Source organism: Formica exsecta, unplaced genomic scaffold (genome assembly GCF_003651465.1).
Source record: "Formica exsecta isolate Colony F162 unplaced genomic scaffold, ASM365146v1 scaffold80, whole genome shotgun sequence".
NCBI classification, from domain to species: Eukaryota; Metazoa; Arthropoda; class Insecta; order Hymenoptera; family Formicidae; genus Formica; species Formica exsecta.
The window spans coordinates 657,014-675,775 of record NW_021853570.1 but is presented as its reverse complement, the minus strand read 5'-3'; the positions used below and the strand labels follow the sequence as shown (position 1 = coordinate 675,775).

At 31.5% G+C, this 18,762-nt stretch overlaps 1 protein-coding gene across 4 annotated transcripts in view; it reads right to left on the bottom strand.

Annotated features, from left to right (window-relative positions):
• Positions 1–18,762, bottom strand: part of LOC115244245 (semaphorin-1A-like) — a 210,755-nt gene that overhangs the window by 185,161 nt on the left and 6,832 nt on the right. The window contains exon 2 of one of the 4 annotated variants that reach the window (XM_029821756.1): positions 14,256–14,314. The exons of 2 other annotated variants lie outside the window; for them this stretch is intronic. The gene's annotated coding sequence lies outside the window, so the exon portion shown is untranslated. Of the gene's footprint in view, positions 1–11,598; positions 12,342–14,255; positions 14,315–18,762 lie in introns of those variants that run through there. One more of the 4 variants, XM_029821757.1, reaches the window with a different exon arrangement.

The window sequence follows — 18,762 nt, the reverse complement described above, 5'->3', positions numbered from 1 at the left end:
CCCCCCGCCCCCTCCCCGCCTTATATGTCAGGATCACCGTAGCTACGGGGCAATCGAATTTTCATCGCCGCGAAGGCGAGCTCTGAATATTCATACGGTCGGACGAAACCGTGTATCCTCGCTACCTCGCGCACGTTCCCTCCCCACGCACCCTTCCAGAGTCGTGTGCGTTACCCTGCATAGATCACACGCGGGACTTGAGAGAGAGAGAGAGTATGAGAGAGAAAAAGAGCGCTTCTTTCCGTCAGCTGAATTTAAACTGAGGGTGCATGATCGCTCGAGGTTGCATCGGAGTAAATCGAATATTCGAAGGAGAAAAAAGTTGCATCGTATCGATGACGTATTGTCTGCAGTAAAGTAACTTTCGACGTGAACGCAAAAACAGTAATGAAATAGGATAAACCAGAAAAAATGGTAAAGCAATTTTAATTAATCTATTCGTTATCGTATTAAAAATTGTCATATTTATTCTCAATTTACCAAATAACTACAATTTTCTTTTAAATTTTTCTTTAAATTTAATGCCACTTTGCATATCAATTCAGTTATTTTTTAATAAATATGTAAAATATGAAAAAAGAAAACCCTCACAAGATCGATTAAAAAAAAGGTATACTTAAAAAATAAAAAAGTTTGTTTTAATGTCAAATAGTTAAAACAATAATAAAAAATAGGATCAGTCATTTCGCAACAATTGGAAATTTATACTATTGCTAATTTGTAAAAACGATTTTCACCGAATATTTGAAATTTGAAAATGTTTGTTGAGAAAGAGAGAAAAAGAATTTATATTATAATTATAAATAAGTTTATCAAACAAAACAAATAGATCTGTCTCTCAGTCTATCCTATTGTGACTGGTGTGTTGAATATCATAGCACAATCGATCCTATTGAAATCTGTTAATCGCACACATATAACGAATATACTGTTAAATAATGGCGATGCTAATTCTCCGATAATTTCCTATTAAGTAATTTATTTGCATAAACTTATATTAGTATTTTGATAATAAGCATAGCGTGTAATAACATAAAATCGATAATTGAGCATATATGGATGACGTATGAGAAATTACTGACAATGAGTTAATCAAATTATTTGTTTGCTAACTTATTTTCTTTCTTTCTTTCTCTCTTATACATACATACATACATACATACATACATACACACAAGATTCAGTTTATATAGTATATATACACACACAACTATACAAGACTCACTATTAAAAAACAAAGAAACAAACAAATTTAATTATTGTTGTTTATCATTATTACTGCACGGAAAAAAAAAATTAGCTGCCGTAGCTAAAAACTGCGCGTGGTAACTAGATTTCAGTCGTAATATATGGACAGCGAACATCTTAGCTGTGACACCTATTTATTAGGTGCAACAGCGAACATCTTAGCTGTGATACCTATTTATTAAGTGCAACAGCAAACCGTTTTGCTGCAGTTTAGAAATTTATTTTGCAAACCATGATTAGCTATGGTAGCGAAATTTTTTTTTTCCGTGTGCAACGTTGTTTCAGATTTATATTTACTGATATTAAATTTATTGATATATCAATATTAAAATATGTCAATAAATATCAGTTGTTCGTATTTATTATATAATTAATGTATATATTATAATATTTTTTGTTATATAAAAATAGAAATTTGGAACAATCAATATTATTGGCCTCAAGATGTATCATTATTTATACGACTATAAAACGTAAGAGACTATCGTGCGTCTCACCTCAGAGTTCCGTTGAAAGTAAAAGTGAAATGAGAGAGAGAGAGAGAGATTCACACATATATACGTATTCACAAGTATTGTATGAGTGAACACACGTAAGCATCAGCCATTTTTCAGTGCACGACATTTTTACATACGCGGTCGTACTTGCAGTACGATACGCATGTAGCTGTTAAAGCGGGAGAATGAGAAAAAAAGAACTAACAATAAGGGCAAAAGCAGAAAAAGGAAAAGAAGAATGGAGAAGAGAGAGAGAAAGAGAAAGAATGAACGCGAACGGAGGGCATCACTATTCGACACGCTGGATTATTTTAGGGAGGGTCGAACGAGTGTGCACGAAATTGAGGGTAGCACTGCCAGCTGGCATTCTGTGTGTACAGGGTATATATATGTATATATACACGGAGTATTTCTTATAAAAAAAAAGCGGAACGTCGATAATAGGAGGCCTGCAACGAATTCGACGATTATTTTCGCTTTAATAGATTTCTCGGTGACACATTCATTTAAATCTTGGTATAATTAGATTTTAAATTAAATTAATCTATTAAAATGTCCATGTAAAATTAATTGAAAAGAAGATTTAGTTACTCAAAAACTTAATCTACTGGAATCTTTTAATATTTATTATACATATTATTCATAATCTTCCATCTTTGCCGTGAAATAAATTAATCGCGAGAAATTGTTCAAAAATATGTTCTCGGTACTTATCCTCTTTTCAAATCCTCTCATTTCAAATTCTTTGCAAAATTTCTTACATAGAGTAGATTCCAAATTTTCGTTTACTCTCTTTTAATTTTTAAATATTTACAATAAATTATTTCCCTTCTTCCATCATTGAAATGCTCTCATCCAAACAAACTTTATTCTCATATTATTATGCCATTAAGTGACTCGTTCATTTTATATATATTCAAAAATTAAAGGATAAATTATAAAAAGGAAAATTTTAAAGCATCTTATGTATGCACGTGTTTCACTATATATACAGATAAAGATGAAAGATTAAAAGCGCCAGCTGACAAAAGGGAAACAAGGGCATACATGAATGAAAATGAGAAAAGACGACAGAAATTCTGCAGAAAAATTAAAATGATTTTTCAGAGAACTATACATCCACAATGTACAGATTCAAATCTCTTTTTTTTTTTTAATATATAGTCTATCAACGATTATGAAATTATGTCAGAACGATTTGATTATCAAACTTATTACAAGTCCCATTTTTTGCTTGAAGTTAAATATACATCTTGAATTATATACATATATGTATATAAGACAAGAATCGAAGAAGAACTGTACGGAATTTAAACGAGATGCGTGGGAGGTAAACGGTTAACGGCACCGGTTAATATATGACAGACTTTCATCATTCTGTTTGTAAATTCATATATTTCACACTAGTAAGTTTATATCAGACTGTAACTGATCGTAACAAGTGCAACTTATACGCGTTGCACTTTGCCACCTACAAGTTTCAAAGCTACCGGATTACACTGCCGGAATTTGGCTTATATGATAAATTTTAAATCATTTTTAAAAGTTGGTCGTTTAAATCATTTATCTGGCAATAATTCTGAATAAATTTATATACGAATAAGATTGATCCCGATTAAAAGAAATATATAACAAGCGTAATTTATAGTGAGAAAGAATAATATATCTATATTTATCTAATTTTTATCTCTAATTTTTCAAACTTGATTTTCCAGAAGTTTCCAATTTACAAAATTGATCTTCCCAAAAAACAAAGCCTTATGTCTTCAAAAAAAGCTAATGTCTTCAAGCGAGATTAAATGGTTATTTCATCTCATTTTATCTTGTCTAGAATTTTAAGCATCCTACCGATGTTTCTGCGTGTTATCTCCAATATTCCCATCATCGAATTTCGAGCTATTATCAATATCAATTATCAATCAATCAATCAAATCAATATCAATATCAATTATCAATAATCTAACTTAATCTAACCCGGCTGTTACTGGTCGCATAAGCACATGCTTATCACTACGTCGGATCGTTTACACGATTGCGGGTACACACTTATAACCCTGTCAGAGCGCGAAGAGCATATCTCTCGAAGCAGCGACCCGCGGTTAAAAGACCGGAAACGACCGTATAGCGACCGCAAGTACGTCTAACGGTTCTTCCCCTCTTCGTTCTCATCTTCTTTTATCCACGAGTTCACGCTTGCAATTTTCTCTCTCTCTCTCTCTCTCTCTCTCTTTCGCGTGGATAGTCGCTTAATCTCCACCACACTTCGTCTAATCCGCCTATCGTTCCGTAGTATTTTTTTGACTCACAGCAATCGCAGCCAAGAAGCAAAATCGCGAAACTGTTTCGATGTATGTGTTGTGTGTCGTCCTATTAAAATACAAGAATTTAATATTATTTCAAAAATGTTGATCTACTGTGATGGCGTGATGTATGTATATAAATACGTTTGTTACGATAAAAGTGCATTAAAAATGAATAAACTTTAAGCGTTGGATAAAATTGTTTATTACATTTTATAGCAAATTCAATTTTATGCAACCGATTTCAAATAAACAAAAATTTGCGTCGTGCGTTTTGGCCATGTAATACAAAAATCAAATCCGAATAAGTATATTGCAAACTCAGAGAAATCTCTCTGGTATAAACACGTTAAAGTGGGTAATCGAAGTAATAATCGGCGTATATCTAACTTTATCGCAGCGTTTGGGGAAACTTTCCCCGAGATCATATAACTTACTCGTATACATTGATATAGACAATCTCGTTTAGACCAATAAACGCGAATTATTAGTTGCAAACTATACCTAAAAATAAGACCTTCAAGCGTTTGCTTATATACATAAAAATAAAGAATAGTGAAAAATAAATTAATAAATTTAAAGGTCGCAATTTTTTTATATTAAGACATTAATATATTCCTATCTTGAGACAAATATATTAGAGCATATAAATAACATTTCAATATCTAATTTATACATAGAAATCAAAAAATTCGTAAAAAATTACTCAGTATATTTAAAAAAGCCTCTCTCTCGTCGCATATCGGTAAAATTCGATAAAATAATAAACACATGGGGTGAAAGAGCATATACATGGCTGTCCATGTTACACAACGTGAATTCGATTGGACGAGGGACAGTGGAAAGCAGTCCTGAATGTAGTCGGCTTCAAGGCTAACCATTCGCTCATGTACAGTCCGTAGCATAAACATAGCGGGTTCTTACATTGATGGGCCGTTCACGACATTATATTCGGCGAATATTCGTACTCGAGCATCGTAACCAAAAGAACCTGCTCGTCAATGTATAGAATATTTGAAGAAGACATGGACAAACGTATCCCATTCGGGTTAATCTTGCCTGATTTTAAAGTAAATTCAGCATAAATAAGAGCATGAGCAATGACCAAATCGACCAATTCATTATATTAAATACAAATTAGTGGAAATAAGATAATGTCTCAAGTGCAATATATATATATATATATATATCTTTTAATTATCTTAGATTTATAAAAATTTATGAATTCGTATAATTATTTGATAGCTACAATGAAAAACAGTTAAATAATATAGTTAATTGCGTTTCTAAAGCAAAAAATTAAAATTCCAGTATGCTTCATTTTTATCTCGTGCAACAAGTTGAATAAATAAATTATGAATAAAATCAATATGTCTTTAAGAATTCAAATAAAAATTGTCAACTCCAAGCTTTTGTCTTACATTATCATTATAAGCTAATGCAACTATTTACAAATCATTTACATGTTTTGATATGAAAAATAAACAAAAATTTATTCATTTTTCTATTGTGCAGTTACAGATGATGCATATTTTCTCTAATTGCTATTTTTAGCAGTAAACTATGCAATTTAAGAAATATCTGCTCTCAAACATTGATACAAGCGTAGAATTACAACAATAATTATGCACATATGCTGCTTTCAAATGAAAATGAGCACTTGCATACAATTAAATGTTCTAAACGTAAATATTTGCACGTTTGAAACTAGTTGCATAAATGATCTTTTAAAAAGGCCAACGTGCAGTAATTCGTTGGCAATAAACTGAAAAATATTTTGTATATATATGTATTATACAATGACGCGAATATTTCTGAGAATGAAGCTAATAAAAATTAATATTAATAAACTAAATATTAATGAATTTAAAAATTTAATTATTATATGAATACTATACCAGCCTCATATACGCGTGCGCGCACGTAAAAGAACAAACGAGTTAAATTTAATCAAAAATATACGATACATTTATATATAAGATGCAATGTATCAATTAACCTCATTATATATAAAAAATATGTTCGTACAATATCGTCAAAAAATTGTATTCCTCCTTTCCATTTATGAATATCTTTAATTTCCCTATTTTTTTAATGAAATATTTTTTTTTTTTTTTAACGATTCAAAAAGTTATTCCATTCTATATGTTTTCTATTATCGAAACAAAAAATTTAATTTTATAAGTATTTATTATACATAAATTTAATTTTATAGTCGCGCATTTTTCTTTGTTTTGATTAGATTTATGATATTTGATTTTAGATGAGTGTATCGATCTCTCTTTAATGTTAAACTGTCTTTGCATAAAATGCGTAACGTGCTCATGAAAAATGCATATCGCGCGTAGTTATTTCCCGTTCTTTCTCAGCACGCACAAGATGTTGAAACGAGTTCGTTTACGAGCAACGGCTTGGGGGATTAGCGACTCTCAACCACGAATTTTCCGTGCCGGCGGATACAAAGGAAGGGATTTGCGGCAGCACCCTACGCTCTCGCCCCCGTAGACAATTTTCCTCGTCTTTCCCTCGTGCTCCGTACACAGGTACATATACGTACACATACATTCGTACATAAATATTCTCTCATCGTGCAACCTATGCGCGCCTGCATTCTACGCGATAAAAGCGCGTCTTCCCTCTGCCAAAGTGCAGTGACGCGTTTCGCACCTGTTGGAATGCGAGAGAGTTGCCGGCTATGCAAGGTGGTTGGAGGAAAAGTTTTAACGTTCGACGTAGCATAGCTCGCGCTGCATAGCTGGTAGCGCCTCTGGTTAGACCTAGTTTTGTGTGTTATACTTGGGTACTGGTATTCTATTCTCGCACTGATTCGCTATGGCTATAAGCACGGACAGATTACACAGTCGCTGAAATATCAAGTGTAGCGATATCGGTACTTATGCGTATTTTCCGGATTATAGCTATGTCAACATCTCCGCCTGTTACAAATTACAAATGTCCCACCCTCTCTTCTCTCCTTTAGAATAATAATTCCTAGTAACTTGAAAAAAGTTCGACTTGAATTGGTATGATATATATGTTATTCTTGGTTAATTTCTTGGTTTAATAAATTTTTCTTTTTATAATATTAATTGTTTTTATATATTGATTATCTGAGTTATCAAAAAACACAAAATTTGGAAAAAAAACTGTTGCATTCTTGAAATTAATACTTTTTTAATCATCAATTATTTATTTCTCGTACATAAATACTAGCTAAAAAAAAAAAAAAGGCTAAATTCAAACTCTGAAATATAACAGAGTTTATAAAATTTTTTAGAGATCACATATGAATCATAAAAATTTCAAGTTGGCAATCATGTAGATTCTAATCTTGTACATCTCTTTTTATACATACACGTAATTTACGAATCTTGTTCGCGTATCCCGAAAAAATGTATTTTCACGTTGGAAATGCGGGAGCGAGATAAAATTCAAGGGAGGATTCAAAGTTTACGTAAGAGATTTACGCAAGTCCCATTCACGTGCACGGTGTCGTGAAACTCCGAGGAACGAATGCAGTAGCCAATTATACGTAATAAAGCAATGTGAAAGTCGACGATGATTTTTCTGCGCGTATTTAAAACCTTCTTGATATCCGTAGCGTATTCCAACAGCATTTATGCGGCATTAAACCGTGACAAGTTGTACGAAATGTCAATTCTTCCAGAAGACGATTACGCAATATTTTAATCCATTTCTTTTTATTCGCGTACGTATGCCTATTTGTACGTCTCATTATTTAAAAATTTATTTTATACTAAATATACCGAAAAAGATATTTTACATTACTTTTTAATAAAAATTTCTTCAGCAATTTGATTTTTTTGTTAACGGAAAAGAGACATTATATTTATCGCGACTATGCAATCTTTGTAATTAAGCCATAATAAAGATTCCTGAGAATAAAGCTAATAAGCTTGAGAGTCTATTAAAGTATAGTTCACGTGAAATTTATTATTGAAAAGTGTACTTTCGTCAATTATTTCATCTGAAGTTTATTTTTCAAAAAAAATCTTATTTTTAGCCATAACTAAAGAATTATGTCTATCTCGACATCATCATTGGATAAATTGAATCGATTTGAGGAAAAAACCAATTATTAAAAAATAAAAATGTCATATTTTCTATATACAGTTTATATTTCAATGCACTTCATTCCATAAATAGTTGGTTCGTGATTACTTATATAGGAATGCGTTTAAAACAATGCGGGAAATTTCAGTAATGTATTTTAATAGATGACAATTAAAATTAATCACTGCTAACGTACTAATTTCGACCCATTGTGAACACAAATATCCTGCATAATATCCTGTGGTTAATATGTACATATTATACATTACATACTTCGCATAATCATCAGAGAGAAAGAGAGAAAGAGAGAGAGAGAGAGAAGCATCACATGTTTTTTCGCAGTTCAAAATATTATAATATATTATGCCTCTCTCTCTTTCAGTGCTCAACATAGACAACTTTGTAATTAATATTTAAATTAACAAATCTGTTCAGACACAGGTAAAGCCCAGTTTAAAATTTATCTATCCGTTATTTATCTGTATATATAATAAATGTCTCATTTATTCATTTATACTTCTAAAGTTTAGTGGAAAAAAAAATCTGTTTGAATAAAATTTATTTAAAATGTATATATTATGTATGTGTGTCATCTGTTTATACGTTTTTTATACGTTTGATTTTCGAAAAACTTCAATAAATTATAACTGGGATATTATTGGAATTTCTGGGATATTATATGTTTTTATTAAAGGAGGGAAAAATCAATATAATAAATTTTTTTTTTTTTTTTACGAAAAGAAAACCTGTAGATAAAAGGTAAATTTTTCACTCGAGGACAGTATATTTAATATGTTTTTATCATTAGATATGAATTGCATTCCTCACGCGCATAAGTCGCAAAATGAGCGCCGGATGTCTATACCTGTGCGAATGTAAGCGCGCCACGTACCTCGTTATAGCTTTCATGCACGCGGTATGCGGTTCACCGCGTACGTCATAATTTCATATACTCGCCTATATACATCTATATATCACGCAATTACGTACGAGCAACCTGTGCGTTGCTTATAATCGTTCAGTCACGGGCGCGTAATAAATTCATGCTTAAATTATTATTTCATACTTTCGTACACGTTACGTAATCGTCATGCAAGAAAGAAGAAAGATTAAAATAGAAAAAATATATATTAGTGTCATGAATTAATCTTAACGCAAAGATATAGAATACTAAAGTTTCTATAAGCGGATAAATAGAATAAAAAGAATAAATTCCTAAGTTAAATAGTACGATTTATATGTTTCATATATTAATCTGTATACTAAAAATAAACACATGCGCTCAATTTGTGCACAATGATTCTAATCCACTCGACATTGAGATATAAATTAACCTACAAAGATTTTTTTTTAAATCCAATAGTTATTTCGGAACTCTCTGCATAAATGTTTAATTTAATTTTTTTTTTTTTCAAGTACAAACAATAAATTCTCTCTCTCCCTCTTTCTCCCATCCTCGCTCTTTCTCTTTAAATATTTAACATAAAAAAATATAAAAGAAAAAAATAATATATTAAATATAACTATTTTTTTACTAGCAAATGCATAAAATTAAAAAAAAATACTTCACACAATATTAATTTACAAAGAAAGGTGATAAATACACAAAAATTGAGGAGAAAAAAAATATATTCCGAAAATATATTTTATCTTTCAATTTTAATGTATGATATTTTCAGGTATTAATTACTCGATAAGTAAATACTTCGACATCTTAAGAAAGGAATCCGGACTAATCGAAGAATTGATAACAAAAAAAGTAAGATGTTTGGAATACTCTATATATTATATCGTGAGATTTCTCAACCGGAGTGTACCTAGTCCATGCTGGTTTCTTATTCCTTACGAGAGAGAGGTAATAACCTCTCTTGGTTTCTCTCTCTCTCGTCCTATCTTCGTTCGTTCTAACAACAAACCAGTAATACTCATAATCGCACTCACTTCAAGATCGAAGATGAATCGTCAAAAAAAATTGAAAATTACGCCATAATGAAAAAAATATAAGCACAAGATGGAATCGAACAATAACATTGTCGTTGTTGTATTGTCATTTGAATCGATTTCGCTTCTATTAACTTTAATTCTAAGATACTAAAAAGAAATTTAAAAACTCGCATTCTCTGTAAAATATACGTAATATATTAAATTGTAAAATATTTATTAGTGCGTGTAAAACACATGTGTATTTCTGTGTGACAATACATTTTTAAATTTTGCAATTTCATAGTAAATATATTTTGTAAAAATTTTTAACGTAATAATATTTCGAAATATAAATGTACTCCTATATTTTTTGTTGTTCCTCTGTTTTAAAATGTAAAATTATGCGAATGTATTTACATCACACACACAAGAGAAATGCAAATAAAAAAAGAATGAAAATTCAGAGAGAATAAAGAGCTCGAACTTAACAAGTATTGTAATGAGAATAATAATCAAATATTAAAAATGTGTGTAGCCTTAAAGAAATTCTAGCATTTGTTTTCGAATATCCGATGCAAAAACAAATCTTACAATTAGAATAAATAATACGAATGGAATTTCTAAGAAAGGAGGAACGATAGAACGCGCTATCTGTTAACGAGATATGGAATGTATCTTGATGCAAGAAAGAAGAAAGTAAAACGAGCATTTGCAAAGATATCGATATCAAGTTTCCTTTAGATAAGCGTAAGTAATTCATCCCGATAGCGTTTGTGCTAATGATATCAGACTCGAAAGAAGCAAAATAGAGATCGTGATAGAAATAGTTATCAGATATATCAGTGAAGATAGTGTCGCGCAAAGTATCAAGTAAAAGGAAAAAAATCGATGTCTTGCTCGGGTGCTGACATTGGAATTTCGAGCATGTAAGATCGCAGAGATTTGAAAATGGAAATATGACGCGAGGAATAACCTCGTCGATGAGAGTGAAATCGACGAAATGATAAAGCAGATGACTACTCCGTATCAAGGACGCAATAAGAGTAATAACTCTAATGCACTAATTGATATCAGTTATGTGCCATTAATTTTGCATGCGATTGCTTCAAATCGAATGCGACTATCTTTGAAGAGTATCTTTTTTTTTAGAAAAAGATTACTTTTATACATCAAGATTCAATTATATGAATACATTTTGATGTGCAATTTATCAGATTAAAAAATCATCGTTAGAAATATTCACATTTTTCCCCCTTTTTAAGCGTTGAATACTAATGTTCTTTTGATAAAACGAAGAATAAATATTCAACGATCACTTGATGAATTTTTTAAAACATTTTATGCATTTTAAAGCATAAAAATTACTCGAAAAATTGGTTGCCTCGTTTTTTATATAATCGTGTTTGAACATAATTATATATATGTACACAATACGTTTCTACAAACAAATTTTAAAATAATTTGTGTCTTTTAATTAAACTCTATAATGAATATTTACCAAATATTATGTAACAATATTTATTCTGAACTTAATCGGTAATTCTATTAATACTCACTTTTTAAGGATGCTTTCGGTTACGTAGTAACTTGTGACGAAACTATTATCACTACACGATCGATATATGTACTGTGTATCTACGCGTAATATAATTGCTCGATACTTTTCTCGGCACTCCCGATACTCGACAAACACATGCTTACTCGCGTACGATATTTATTCTCACTTCAAAATCTGACGTAACTCGAATTGAATAAGATTCTTAAGATCGTAATGTAATGTAATGATGACTAGCATTGATGAATGCGCAATCAATCGACTTTTTTTTCCACATACTTGTTTCGACCGCGCACTCGATTATGTCCGCAGCACAAACACTCTGACGTCACAAGATGACCGCGCGCGATGCATATATACTATGGACTGAGGCAAAACAAGCGCGGAGCCAACTTCACGGAAGTCTGAACATTTCGCGACTTCTATAATTCCGTTAAAATACACTATTACAGTCCGATGCTGACTTTATTTCGCGTTTACGCGAAATGACTCTTGCGACACGAATTATTCGAGCGTTAAATTCTCATTAAAGAAGAGCGAGACATTATCGCGTTATATGTGTATATCGAATATAAAATGCGAATATTATATAATAACTTTTATCCCTAGTCGTTAACAAACCCGTTACAATATTCACGAGATAATTGATTTAGCCACTCTTGATAATATTACAGTTTACGCGAGTGTAAGAATCGTAAAAAGTTTTCAAACTTTTCTCCAACCAACCCTCGCGACAGTCGAGACGGTACTAACATAGCGATAAACGTGTGTCGAGAGACGCGCGGTGGCCGGGAGGATAGGGGAGGGGAGGGGAGGAGGTAATTCTCAGAAAAGCTAAGCCCGGCCGCTTTCTTTACAATACGCAGTAGCGTGAGATTACGGCTGTTAATCCGCAATGACGATAAAAATATCGATCGTAATATAATTAACGTGTAACTGTAGTAATCGCGGAATTAATGACAGCGCGGACCGATGGACCGATTCCGTTTCGATCTCGTCCCGACACTGGAAAAAAAAAACAGTTTATTGCACTTTCATTAATGTTAGTCATCATTATGTCGCGATCTTAAGAATCTTATTAAATAATCGCGCACGACAGAAGACGAGATGGCAACGAGGCGAAACAAGCCTGAAGATTCCGATTCTTACGTTGTTCCGATTCCGAGATTTTTAATTTATACTACGCGAATTAAATATAAACACGGCGTGAATATTATATTCCAAGATTAATTCTTATTCTTCAAACGCGACATTAACGATTAATATCAAATATAAAACCCGAATGATTATACAGGGTGAGTTTTTTAACTTGAATCTGTAAAATATCTCGGAAAGTAAGCTTTATCGAAAAAAATGTTTCAAACAAAAGTTGTAGGATTCGGAAGGGGACACATGATGAAAATATGGACCTGACCTTGAGTGACCTTTTCAAGGTGAAATCAATGTGATCGACGTTTTCTTAAGTGGAACCCCTCTTTTTTTATTACATATTCTTGTAGCTTATCTCGAGAGCTTTTCAAAACACTATAAAATCCATATTTTTATCATGTGACCCCCTCCGAACCCTACAACTTTTGTTTGAAACATTTTTTTCGATAAAGCTTACTTTCCGAGATATTTTACAGTTTCAAGTTAAAAAAACTCACCCTGTATAATAATTTGTATCACTGGTTATTGATAAACGTGTTTATTTAATAATTGTGATTTATCACTCTGAATAATATTACACACAGATAATCTTGATAATATTTCGCGAGTAACGCAACGTAAAAAAATCGTCAAAAGATTTCAAATCCTCGAATCCTCATTTAACCCCCCGGCGATCAAAATGATACTAACTAAACGAGAAGTTGAAAGGAATTTGTATATTAAAAAATACGAAGACAGCGTGCACGTGCACGGAGCGAGAGAGAAGGGAGGGGATGGGATAGAGAATTCCCGGAAAAGCGAGCCTAGCCGTTTTGTTTACATTACGCGGAGTACGATAATAGCCACTAATCCGTTTCGAAATGTGATGATGTAAAATATTGGCTTCCGACGCGGTAATTTTTGCAAAACTAAATAAATAGGAATTTAATAATAATCTCACGACATTATGTATGTAATATATGTATATTATATGTATATTAACAATTAGCAATAAAAAGTATTATATGTAATATTTCTTTTTTGCTTTTTATATTCAATATACGTGTTAATGTCTCATGTTTAATAGAAAATCGAATAAGCTATACAGTCATATTTGGTTTAATATAAACTCGGAATCAGACCGCGATTTTTCGTAGAAATCTGTTTTAAAAAATGGTCATTTAAAAAAATTCTTTTTAATAAAAGAAAAAGAGATAAGAGCGACAATTTTTCCGAGCGAATTCATTTTTTTTTCGTTTCAAGAAATACATAAAATATATGAATTTTTAAAAAATTGATGAAAGAACTTATATATAATGAACATTCACCTTCCTCCTTTTATGATCCCTTCAATGTTTGAATAATTAAATTTTCTTCCACAACAAACGTATTACACAGTGTAAAACAAATGTAAATTTTTGATCCAAAACTCTCGCGAATCATTCAAGATATAGAACCGCAAACCAAGAGAGAGAAGACGGCGTTTGCTTCATATGTATTCCTCTTATATATTTATCGTTCTATAAATACCTTTAGCTCCCTTCCGAGCCGTCTGCTTTTTCTCGCTTTTCCGTTTGCAACGTGCTCATCTGAAAGACAGAGAGAGAAAAAAAAAAGAAACAAAAATTCATTGTTTTGTCTAGGCAACGTCATGCGATTCAGAAAAGTTCCGACGAGATGCGAGGTTTATATTTTTCATTTGTAAGCCGCGCTTTCTCTTCCGCGAGCATAACCCGCTAGAATTGCATGAATCGCATACGAGAACCAGAAGAATGTATCAATCGTTTCAACGGCATTATTATTCGCAAGAATGCACTCTACTTGTATAGAGACAGGTAATAGAAATTTTGTTCGAGACAATTTTACCTATAAATTAATACTTTCGCTCTCGTTAAGAAAGAATCGATCCCGCATTGATCAAAGAATTTGTCGTTAAAAAATAATGTAAATAAAAGAAAATGAAACATTCTTCCTGCATATTATTCCTTGTGTATGTATTTTATCTAAAATTAATTATAATTTTATCTAAATTTAATTATATTAAAAGTATTTTTTAAAATCGTTGGAAAATTGAGCTATTAAAAATCGATCGCCTCATAAAGTGAAGCAGACATCTAATACATATTAGTCGATTTAAATTTCGAGTAATATCGACATATCGCAATGTGTATGAAGTTGGCATATCAATTGTCAGCATATCAAAAAAAAAGTGGAGTTCTCTTCGCATACAGCCGAGTTCTATAGTTCCTGATAAATTTTAACAATAGTTCTGGTCATTTAACATAAATAACGGAAGTTGAGAAATGATATGCTAACTTCCCGCGAAGTCAGCATATCATATCAATTTTTCGAAATTTACTCCATTGAATTTTATAGTTTTCGACGAGTTCTATAGTTCTATAACATAGTTCCGACCGTAGGCTACCTCCAAAATTTTTTAAACAATTATTTTACCCGAAAAACTCGTATTTTCGAGTATAGAGGTGATATGCTGGCCGTATTTCGAGAGTTCTGATTATTATAAAATAGTTCTCGTGTAGTTCTGAACGTATTAATGCATTTTCTAAAAAGTTCCCATGATAAAAACAATTAAAAAAATTTTTAAACAATTATTTTACCCGAAAAACTCGTATTTTCGAGTATAGAGGTGACATATCGCATATGTAACACGATCGCACGATCAAAAACTTATAACGCAATTTGCCGAATGGCAGGCAAGTAATCGTATCCATTATATTCGCATTAATAAATAATTAATGAGGAAAGTGGCGACAACGCCACGCTTTGAATAATATATTTAGTCTGTAATCGCTGCCGAAGTACATAGGAAGAATAGTAATCTATAGAAAATAATCGTGCATAAATATTAATATTGCGAGCTTGATGCATGTTCTTGCAAAAAAGCACATGTGAAAGAGCTAGAAAGACAGACAAGCAGAGAAAGAGAGAATTTAAGAATACCGAGAGATCATAAACCTAAATTTTTTGGACAACTACCACAGTAAGCATTTTGAGTGCTTTCCCTTATCTGACAACAAAATTATAATTTCGTCAAATATTCTGTCATAGAATGCGAAATTTACGTGGAGGTTTTAAATGTATTATTTTTTTTATCTTTCTCTTTTCATAAAAATAAATAGAAATTTAATAAAAGTCTCACGACGTGATGCATTGCGTATAAAAGTTTTCTTTAATATAAAACTTTTGACAAAATATATTATAAGATTAGAGAATTTTACTTTAAAATTAAAACATTGACAAGATGCTCATCTTTTATTCGCGTAATCATTGAAACAATCTCTATTGACAATTCTTTCATATTGTTTATATTTAGATAAAATTTAATTTAATTCTTCCAATTAATATTCTCAAAATAAATGCACACAATCTTTATTATTCATAAAATTATTCATAAAGCTAAGACTATATATGTACATGCCCATATCACACACAAACAAGTATATCTGCACACCAGCTAATTTCTCACAATCAGTCAATGTTCTCTCATCAATGAAAGAATATAATTAGCTTTAGAAATAACAATGGGGAAACTTAAGTAATACTTCACAAAATTAATTTTTATATCGTTCATCACGATTGGCCTTTATTCAAATTTCAGAAATAAATATCGCTTAATTGGTCAAAGTTGCAGCTGGCATCATGCACTAATAAGATTTCATAATTTACACAATGAAGACTCTAAACCAGGGGTTTCAAACTCGATACGTTAGCGGGGCCACATGATGGAAGTAGGGGAAGGTGGCTACACACACACACACATTGATCCCCTCCATCTATCTTTTTCATAAGATCACGTTATGGCTCGCGTTTGCGAGCCATAGAAAATTGGCCCGCCGAGCCACTGTTTAAGATGCTTGCTCTAAACTCATTTTTATCTTGAAATCTTTATTTTGACAATTTTATCTTCTCCACGCAATCGTGAAAATGTTACGTTCTTTGCGGTAATTAATTATTCTTTCTCATTTTCAAGTATCAAATTTGAATGAGAACAATATTATCCAGACTTTTATTTTATTTAGAATAATTTTTATTGTATATATGAATAAAAAGTTTCATTGTGTGTGTGATTAAGCAGTTATAATATTTATTATTTAAATTAGAATTATTAATTATTTCTTTCCAGAAAGTATCAAACTTGAATGAGAACAATATTATCTAAACTTTTATATTACTCAGAATAATTTTAATTGTGAATAAAAAATTTCATTATGTGATTAAATAGTTGTAATAGTTTTCACTTTCTCTTGAAAGCTTTCTCTTTTATGACGCACGATTTCTTGAAATAATGAATATTTTAATCCGGATTTCAAGAAAATTATTCTCAGTAAAGTATCATGTAATCGAGAGATCGAAACAAGCGATAAGAATGCGGCGGTTAATCGGACCTATGCGCACGACGGAAATGTAGAAAGTCATACGGCCGATCGGCTGGCTACTCAATACGATCCTGTACGTTACTGTACGTACGTTCCAAACCGGTTTCGAGCTTTTCGCCGGAGGGACCCCGTGACTCGTGAACGTAACGACGCGTGTTCGAGAACGATAAGCTGGTTGTGGCTACGACGGGCCGGCGAACGGGCTGTGCGACGCAAGAAAATTTTATGAACCATAGGAACATGCGAGCAATATTCGCCTATATATGTATAAAATTGTGTGTACGTATTTGTAGAAATATCAAATAAAAATACAAAATATTGATTTTCTCCGAAATACCTATCGTTTATTGAACGTAATTATTTTAGCAAATATTTTTGTAACTTGTCTATTTTTGTTCTACGCTAGAATAATATCAATTAAAGTTCGCATAGATATCTAAACATTATCCTTATTGTTGGAGGAAAAGCAAAAAAAATATGTTTTATCTTGAAATTATAATCGATGGTGAGTCGTATATATACATATATATATATACACGAAATAATTCAATCATTTAAGCTTTCTGGGTAAACAATTTAAACTAAAATTAATATTATTCAAATTATAAGTAATAATTATTTAAATTAAAATTATTAACAAACAAATTAGAATTATTAATTATTCTTTCTCATTTTCAAGTATCAAATTTGAATGAGAACAATATTATCCAGACTTTTATTTTATTTAGAATAATTTTTATTGTATATATGAATAAAAAGTTTCATTGTGTGTGTGTGATTAAGCAGTTAATATTTATTATTTAAATTAGAATTATTAATTATTTCTTTCCAGAAAGTATCAAACTTGAATGAGAGCAATATTATCTAAACTTTTATATTACTCAGAATAATTTTAATTGTGAATAAAAAATTTCATTATGTGTGATTAAATAGTTGTAATAGTTTTCACTTTCTCTTGAAAGCTTTCTCTTTTATGACGCACGATTTCTTGAAATAATGAATATTTTAATCCGGATTTCAAGAAAATTATTCTCAGTAAAGTATCATGTAATCGAGAGATCGAAACAAGCGATAAGAATGCGGCGGTTAATCGGACCTATGCGCACGACGGAAATGTAGAAAGTCATACGGCCGATCGGCTGGCTACTCAATACGATCCTGTACGTTACTGTACGTACGTTCCAAACCGGTTTCGAGCTTTTCGCCGGAGGGACCCCGTGACTCGTGAACGTAACGACGCGTGTTCGAGAACGATAAGCTGGTTGTGGCTACGACGGGCCGGCGAACGGGCTGTGCGACGCAAGAAAATTTTATGAACCATAGGAACATGCGAGCAATATTCGCCCCACCGAATAATAATTCGTTAACCGACTGTTTTTTCATTCATTTTTCATCTAAGAAACTCCAATTGTCACAGTTGTAGCAATCTTGATAAAATTACTTTAATTATTTATAATAATAAACTAATCGAAAATTAGATTCTTTGTGATAATAGTTACAGTCGTTATTTTGTAAAGTTCTAAGAAATGTGTGTGTAATCCTTTATTTGAAAAATTCTACCATTAAAGGTAAAGTAAAAATAAAGAAAAAGGAAGCCATAATATTGACATTGTATACTGTAATGTTGCAAAAAAAAAAAA